The sequence below is a fragment of the Rhinoraja longicauda genome, unplaced genomic scaffold (genome assembly GCF_053455715.1).
Source record: "Rhinoraja longicauda isolate Sanriku21f unplaced genomic scaffold, sRhiLon1.1 Scf000785, whole genome shotgun sequence".
NCBI lineage: Eukaryota > Metazoa > Chordata > Chondrichthyes > Rajiformes > Arhynchobatidae > Rhinoraja > Rhinoraja longicauda.
Genome location: NW_027602001.1, coordinates 47,501 through 55,803, shown reverse-complemented (window position 1 = coordinate 55,803; position 8,303 = coordinate 47,501).

The following is an 8,303-nucleotide window of genomic DNA, read 5'->3' as shown; positions in this document are numbered from 1 at the left end:
ATCAAAGGAACCATAACTGATTTAATGAGCCATTCGCAGTTTCACTGTACCGGCCGTGTGTACTTAGACATGCATGGCTTAATCTTTGAGACAAGCATATGCTACTGGCAGGATCAACCAGGTAGCTGGATTCGGGGAAAAAGCAGAGAGATGAAGGCCACCCTGCCTTCACTGTCGCCCTCTCTCTCTCTCTCTCTCTCTCTCGTTCACAGCGAGAACCGCCACCCCCCGGGCCTTGCAACATTGGGCGGGGGGGAGGTATGGAACTGCTGGGCACGTGGCCTCCGCTCCGCAGGGAAGGTTGGTGCCGAGTTCAGCCCGAGAGACGTTTTCACTAAACCGTAACGCTCTCTCTTTTCTTTCTTTCGCGTCCGTTTCAAAAGGTGCCGAGAAAACACAAACCGTTTGTGTACAACCACCCTCGAGGCTCGCGTGGATCACGTGCTTCCGCCCGAAGCGACACGTTGCGACGACCTCGGAGGCTTGACTCGGGCCACTGGAGTACCAAGTCCGCGGAGGACTCACACCGCAAGAGGGGAGGCGATTCGGTGGCCCGGAAGGGAAATCGCACACCGGCCGGCCGACGACCGGAACCACCTCACGCCGGTGGGTGTGGAGCCTTGCGGTTCTCACCCGCGCCCAGGACTTTCACCCTGGCCGTGTCTCGTTCCTGACCGCTCGCGCGGCAGGACCCGCCCGTTGTGGAGTCTGGCAAACGAGCCTGAAACACCAGCGGCCTTTGTTTGTCCGCTGGCCCGCTCGGCCTCTCCTGCGGTGAGACACGCGGCACCAGATCGATCGGAAACAGAGGGTTTTTCCAAGAGGACACACAGCCTGGGCCAGTCTCGGTGGGGTTCGGTGCCTGCCCGGCACACACTTCGAACTCGGTGCAAAAAATACTCTCACTGTATTACCAATGTCCGTCAATGAGTCCGCCGACTCTCGCCCAGAGTCGCGCTACTTTTACCGATCTTTTTGTGTCCCTTCGGTTTCTTCCCTGACATTTTTGCACCTCACCACACAATCTTTTCTAAGTGTCTCTGAAAATCGTGTTCCCGAAAATCTCCGGGCACGCCACCTCCATCTTCGCGCAAAACAAACCGTTTTGAGGTCGGCGGGAGTCGGCCCGGTCGTCCGTCCGGTCGTGTCGCACTGACGCCCGCCGCGGGGCCGCAAACTGCGGGGTCATAGAGACTTCCGGTGGTAAGTCGTTAACCGTGATCGGGACCGCCCGGACAAGAAATGCCATTTTCTGGCCGGCGGGAGACGGGCCGATAGGCCTGGCGGGAAAGGCGCGCCGCGGCCCCGCTGAAGGCCGCACATCGGACCTCCTCGACTTCCGCCGTCAAATCGTTAACCTGCGGCGGGCAAAAAAGAAGCGACGCCAGCTTTCGGACTTAGTGCAATTCTCGAATGTCGCGGATGACTTGGCGGTACGAGCGTTCGGAAGTCCCGCCGGAATTGCGACGCTTCGAACGGTCGAGGCGGCCAATCTCGACCTCAGCGGCGGCACTGGCGCGATACACGTTTCTGCCGCCAGGGGGGGGGGGGGGTGGGGGGGGGGGGGGGGGGGGCAAGCCAGCCGGCCGGGGGCGCCCGGCGCCGATCCGGCGCTTACTCGACACGCTCGAGCATCCGAACCCGTCTTATCTACGGGACCGCCGTTGCCACTTGAACACCTTTCGCCGAGAGTATCCGGGCACCCCACCTACCCGCCGGAATCACGAACCACGAGGTAGAAGTCAGGAACCAACAGGAGAAGTCGTGAACTAAATGGCGAATTCATGAACCAAACGGAGAGAAGTCATGAACCGAGCGGTTTAGGGTCAGGGTGAGGGTTGTTAGGGTGAGGCCGTTAGGGTGAGGCCGTTGCTTCGAGCGGGAAGATGGGCAGCCCCGCCCCCCCCCCCCCCCCCCCCCCCCCCCGTTGGGTGGAAGGAAACCTCTGCTGCGGGCCCGGCAACCATCCCGAACGGACCCGCTGGGTCCAAATGTCTGCCGCGGGCGGTCCTGCTGCGGTCGCGGGTTCGTTGGAAACCTCTCCTGCTGCTGGCATGGCCACCCTCCCCCCCCCGCCCGACTGACGACCCTGCGGGCCCGGCGACCCGGTGTCCCGTTGCCGCGCGGGGAGTGATCCTCGGGGCCGTGCCGGGCGGGCCCAGCGACACGAAGAGAGTGGGGGGGGGGGTCGGAGGGAGTGGCACTGGGGAGAGAGGGGTGGGGGAGAGAGTGCCCCCCCCCCCCCCCCCCCCCCCCATTAGGGGCGAGTTTATGCAGTCATCAGAGTTTATACCTAACCTCATGATGCTTTATTAGCCGGATAGGCTGTCTGACCTCGCCCCCAGTCCCTACTCCTTCCACTGGATTCTTCTTATACCCTCTTTTTCTTCGTGCCCCCCCCCCCCCCACGCAGGGAGGGTTCCAAGAGGGAGGAGGGAGGGAGGGAGTCCCGGGGCCGTGAGAGAGAGAGAGAGCCTCATTAGCTGCTAGGTTCACCTCATTAGCTGCTAGCTAACGCGTCAGACCTTTTACATTCTTTAGAGGATTGAAACCTCAGGGCCTTTAACCCCCGTTCACCGTTTACACTCAACGATCCTTCCGAACAAAACCCTTACACATCTGTCCGTCCAACTGACCCCCGAGATACCTAACACGCAGATTAACACGTCAGCGGTGATCGGCGTGTCATAGAGGAGTCACAAAGACGGGCAAAATAGAGTGGTTGAATAAAAAATACTCACTCAATTGGCCGTGATTTAACGTAGCACACAATGATGCAAAGCCCATGCAAAGTCCAGTGGCCCAAGCAAACAAATAAGATAGATCTGGCTCGGCGTTCCTCATCTCCACATCGTCACCCAGCACGCCGACGCCCAATAACAATTCCCCCGCAAATTGTGCACCTCGAGCGGCAGTACTTTAAACGGCGCCGTCTTCGGCGTGGACGGCATGAACCAAGTCGGCAAGCATCGTCACCCAGCACACAGACGTCCACTAACAATTCCTCCCCCCTGCAAATTGCGCGCCGCGAACGGCAGTACTTTCAAGTATGCCGCCTTCGGCGGGGACATCGTGAACCAAATCGGCAGGCAGGCGTCGTCAGCCGGTCGACCGACCCCCAGTTGCATTGCCCCAACGGCCATTGTGCACTTCGAACAGAACAGTGCTTTTAAAATATTCCGCCTGCCGCGTGTACATCATGAAACAAATGGAAAGGACGAACCGGGCGTGCAACCGATGCACGGAGAGTGACAGGTCGTCAAGCAAGTCCGTGGCAATCCGTCGGCCGACTCGGCCGCGGCCAGCAGAGGCGTTTTGGCCCGGGCGCGCCGAACTTTGCGCGCCCTCGGTATGCGTAACACTAGCACATGCCTTCAAAACTCACTACAAAATAACCCCAAAGTATGCCGCCTTCCCCGTGGGCCTTGTTACCAATATCTTGCCCTGCTTCCTGATGCCCTTATGGGGTCGGCTCTGTTCTTGCAGAACCCTCAGGTGGTGCAGAGTCTGGGCCATTTTATCAATATCTTGCCCTGATTCCTGATGCCCTTATGGGGTCGGCTCTGTTCTTGCAGAACCCTGAGGTGGTGCAGAGTCTGCGCCTTGTTATCAATATCTTGCCCTGCTTCCTGAAACCCTTATGGGGTTGGTTCTGTTACAAAACCCTCAGGTGGTGCAGAGTCTGGGCCACTTTATAAATAACTCTGCCTGCATTAGGGTCAGGGTTAGGGTTAGGGTTAGGGTTAGGGTTAGGGTTAGGGTTAGGGTTAGGGTTAGGGTTAGGGTTAGGGTTAGGGTTAGGGTTAGGGTTAGGGTTAGGGTTAGGGTTAGGGTTAGGGGTAGGGGTAGGGGTAGGGGTAGCGGTAGGGGTAGGGGTAGGGGTAGGGGTAGTTTGAACTACTGCCGCTCCAGGCGCGCACTGTGCGTGGGTAATTTTCAGTGGGCGTCGGTGTGCTGGGTGACGATGCCGCCCAGACTCTGCACCACCTGAGGGATCTGCAAGAACAGAGCCGAACCCGCAAGGGTATCGGGAAGCAGGGCAAGATATTGATAACAAGGCCCAGACTCTGCACCACCCGAGGGTTCTGCAAGAACAGAGCCGACCCCATAAGGGTATCAGGAAGCAGGGTGAGATAGTGACACCATTTGTAAAACCGGCAAATCCCACCCAGGAAACATTGCAAAAATTGGCCTCTAATGCTGGAACGTGGGTAAAGCCAAACAAACACGACACGTTTTAAAAGAACGTTACTAAAACAGCCTGGGATATGCCCATGACAAAGGATAGGCCGAACCTCACCAGAAAAAAAGAGAGGGAGACCACGGCAGAGCTGAGGGATAAACATGAGATGGTGATAAAACCAGCAGACGAGGGGAGCAGTAGGGTTACAAATTAATGTCAATATGGGGCCTGCTCCCACTGGGTAATAGACAAAAACATAGAACAGGGTGACAGGAGAGACTGGATAGCACAGAGGATAACCCGTGAGCGAAATAATGGGGTGTATGCAGTTCAATGTAAGGAGTGTACCTTACGGTACATAGGGGAAACAGGTAAAACAGCCTCAGCGGTGATCGACGTGTCAAAGAGGAGTCACAAAGACGGGCAAAATAAAGTGGTTGATTATAGACAATAGACAATAGACAATAGGTGCAGGAGTCGGCCATTCAGCCCTTCGAGCCAGCACCGCCATTCAATGCGATCATGGCTGATCACTCTCAATCAGTACCCCGTTCCTGCCTTCTCCCCATACCCCCTCACTCCGTTATCCTTAAGAGCTCTATCCAGCTCTCTCTTGAAAGCATCCAACGAACTGGCCTCCACTGCCTTCTGAGGCAGAGAATTCCACACCTTCACCACTCTCTGACTGAAAAGGTTCTTCCTCATCTCCGTTCTAAATGGCCTACCCCTTATTCTTAAACGGTGGCCCCTTGTTCTGGACTCCCCCAACATTGGGAACATGTTTCCTGCCTCTAATGTGTCCAATCCCCTAATTATCGTATATGTTTCAATAAGATCCCCCCTCATTCTTCTAAATACCAGTGTATACAAGCCCAATCGCTCCAGCCTTTCAACATACGACCGTCCCGCCATTCCGGGAATTAACCTAGTGAACCTACGCTGCACGCCCTCCATAGCAAGAATATCCTTCCTCAAATTTGGAGACCAAAACTGCACACAGTACTCCAGGTGCGGTCTCACCAGGGCCCGCTACAACTGTAGAAGGACCTCTTTGCTCCTATACTCAACTCCTCTGGTTACGAAGGCCAACATTCCATTGGCTTTCTTCACTGCCTGCTGTACCTGCATGCTTCCTTTCATTGACTGATGCACTAGGACATCCAGATCTCGTTGAACTCCCCCTCCTCCTAACTTGACACCATTCAGACAATAATCTGCCTTTCTACTCTTACTTCCAAAGTGAATAACCTCGCACTTATCTACATTAAACTGCATCTGCCATGTATCCGCCCACTCACACAACCTGTCCAAGTCATCCTGCAGCCTTATTGCATCTTCCTCACAATTCACACTACCCTCCAGCTTAGTATCATCTGCAAATTTGCTAATGGTACTTTTAATCCCTCCGTCTAAGTCATTAATGCATATCGTAAATAGCTGGGGTCCCAGCACCGAACCTTGCGGTACCCCACTGGTCACTGCCTGCCATTCCGAGAGGGACCCATTTATACCCACTCTTTGCTTTCCGTCTGTCAACCAATTTTCTATCCATGTCAGTACCCTACCCCCAATACCACGTGCCCTAATTTTGCCCACTAATCTCCTATGTGGGAGCTTGTCGAAGGCTTTCTGAAAGTCGAAGTCGAGGTACACCACGTCCACTGACTCTCCCCTGTCAATTTTCCTAGTTACATCCTCAAAACATTCCAGTAGATTTGTCAAGCATGATTTCCCCTTCGTAAATCCATGCTGACTCGCAATGATCCTGTTACTGCTATCCAAATGCTCAGCAATTTCGTCTTTTCTAATTGACTCCAGCATCTTCCCCACCACTGATGTCAGACTAACTGGTCTATAATTACCCGTTTTCTCTCTCCCTCCCTTCTTAAAAAGTGGGATAACATTTGCTATCCTCCAATCCACAGGAACTGATCCTGAATCTATATAGAACATTGAAAAATGATCTCCAATGCTTCCACTATTTCTAGAGCCACCTCCTTAGGTACCCTGGGATGCAGACCATCAGGCCCTGGGGATTTATCAGCCTTCAGTCCCATCAGTCTACCCAAAACCATTTCCTGCCTAATGTGGATTTCCTTCAGTTCCTCCATCACCCTAGGTTCTCCGGCCCCTAGAACATTTGGGAGATTGTGTGTATCTTCCTCAGTGAAGACAGACCCAAAGTAACGGTTTAACTCGTCTGCCATTTCTTTGTTCCCCATAATAAATTCCCCCGTTTCTGTCTTCAAGGGACCCACATTTGCCTTGACTATTTTTTTCCTCTTCACGTACCTAAAAAAACTTTTGCTATCCTCCTTTATATTATTGGCTAGTTTACCCTCGCACCTCATCTTTTCTCCCCGCATTGCCTCTTTAGTTAACTTTTGTTGCTCTTTAAAAGAGTCCCAATCCTCTGTCTTCCCACTCTTCTTTGCTATGTTATACCTCCTCTCCTTAATTTTTATGCTGTCCCTGACTTCCCTTGTCAGCCACAGGTGTCTCTTACTCCCCTTAGAGTCTTTCCACCTCTTTGGAATAAATTGATCCTGCAACCTCTGCATTATTCCCTGGAATACCTGCCATTGCTGTTCTACCGTCTTCCCTGCTAGGGCCTCCTTCCAGTCAATTTTGGCCAGCTCCCGCCTCATGCCTCTGTAATCCCCTTTGCTATACTGTAATACAGACACTTCCGATTTTCCCTTCTACCTTTCCATTTGCAGAGTAAAACTTATCGTGTTGTGATCACTGCCTCCTAACGGCTCTTTTACCTCTAGTCCCCTTATCAGATCAGGATCATTAAAAACACTCACTCTATTGGCCGTGATTTAACCTAGCACACAGTGTTGCAAAGCCCATGCAAAGTCCAGTGGGCCAAGCAAACAAATAAGATAGATCTGGCTCGGCGTTCCACATCTCCACATCGTCACCCAGCACGCCGACGCCCATTAACAATTCCCCCGCAAATTGTGCACCTCGAGCGGCAGTACTTTAAACGGCGCCGTCTTCGGCGTGGACGGCATGAACCAAGTCGGCAAGCATCGTCACCTAGCACACAGACGTGCACTAACAATTCCTCCCCCCGCAAATTGCGCGCCGCGAACGGCGGTACTTTCAAGTATGCCGCCTTCGGCGGGGACATCGTGAACCAAATCGGCAGGCAGGCGTCGTCAGCCGGTCGACCGACCCCCAGCTGCATTTCCCCAACGGACATTGTGCACTTCGTACAGAACAGTGCTTTTAAAATATTCCGCCTGCCGCGTGGACATCATGAACCAAATGAGCAGGCAGGCATCATATCATATCATATCATACACATACAGCCGGAAACAGGCCTTTTCGGCCCTCCAAGTCCGTGCCGCCCAGCGATCCCCGTACATTAACATTATCCTATACCCACTAGGGACAGTCAGCCCCCAGCACAACGACGCCCCCGCTAACAATTCCCCACGCACATGGTGCGCTCGAGCTGCAGCACTTTAAAGTACGCCGCCTTCGGCGGGGACATCGTGAACCAAAGGAGCAGGCAGCCATGGTCACCGCCAGCACAACGACGGCGCCGCTAACAATTCCCCGCGCACCTTGTGCGCTCGAGCTGCAGTACTTTAAAGTACGCCGCCTTCGGCGGGGACATCGTGAACCAAAGGAGCAGGCAGCCATGGTCACCGCCAGCACAACCACGGCGCCGCTAACAATTCCACGCGCACCTTGTGCGCTCGAGCTGCAGTACTTTAAAGTACGCCGCCTTCGGCGGGGACATCGTGAACCAAAGGAGCAGGCAGCCATGGTCACCGCCAGCACAAGCACGGCGCCGCTAACAATTCCCCGCGCACCTTGTGCGCTCGAGCTGCAGTACTTTAAAGTACGCCGCCTTCGGCGGGGACATCGTGAACCAAAGGAGCAGGCAGCCATGGTCACCGCCAGCACAACCACGGCGCCGCTAACAATTCCACGCGCACCTTGTGCGCTCGAGCTGCAGTACTTTAAAGTACGCCGCCTTCGGCGGGGACATCGTGAACCAAAGGAGCAGGCAGCCATGGTCACCGCCAGCACAAGCACGGCGCCGCTAACAATTCCCCGCGCACCTTGTGCGCTCGAGCTGCAGTACTTTAAAGTACGCCGC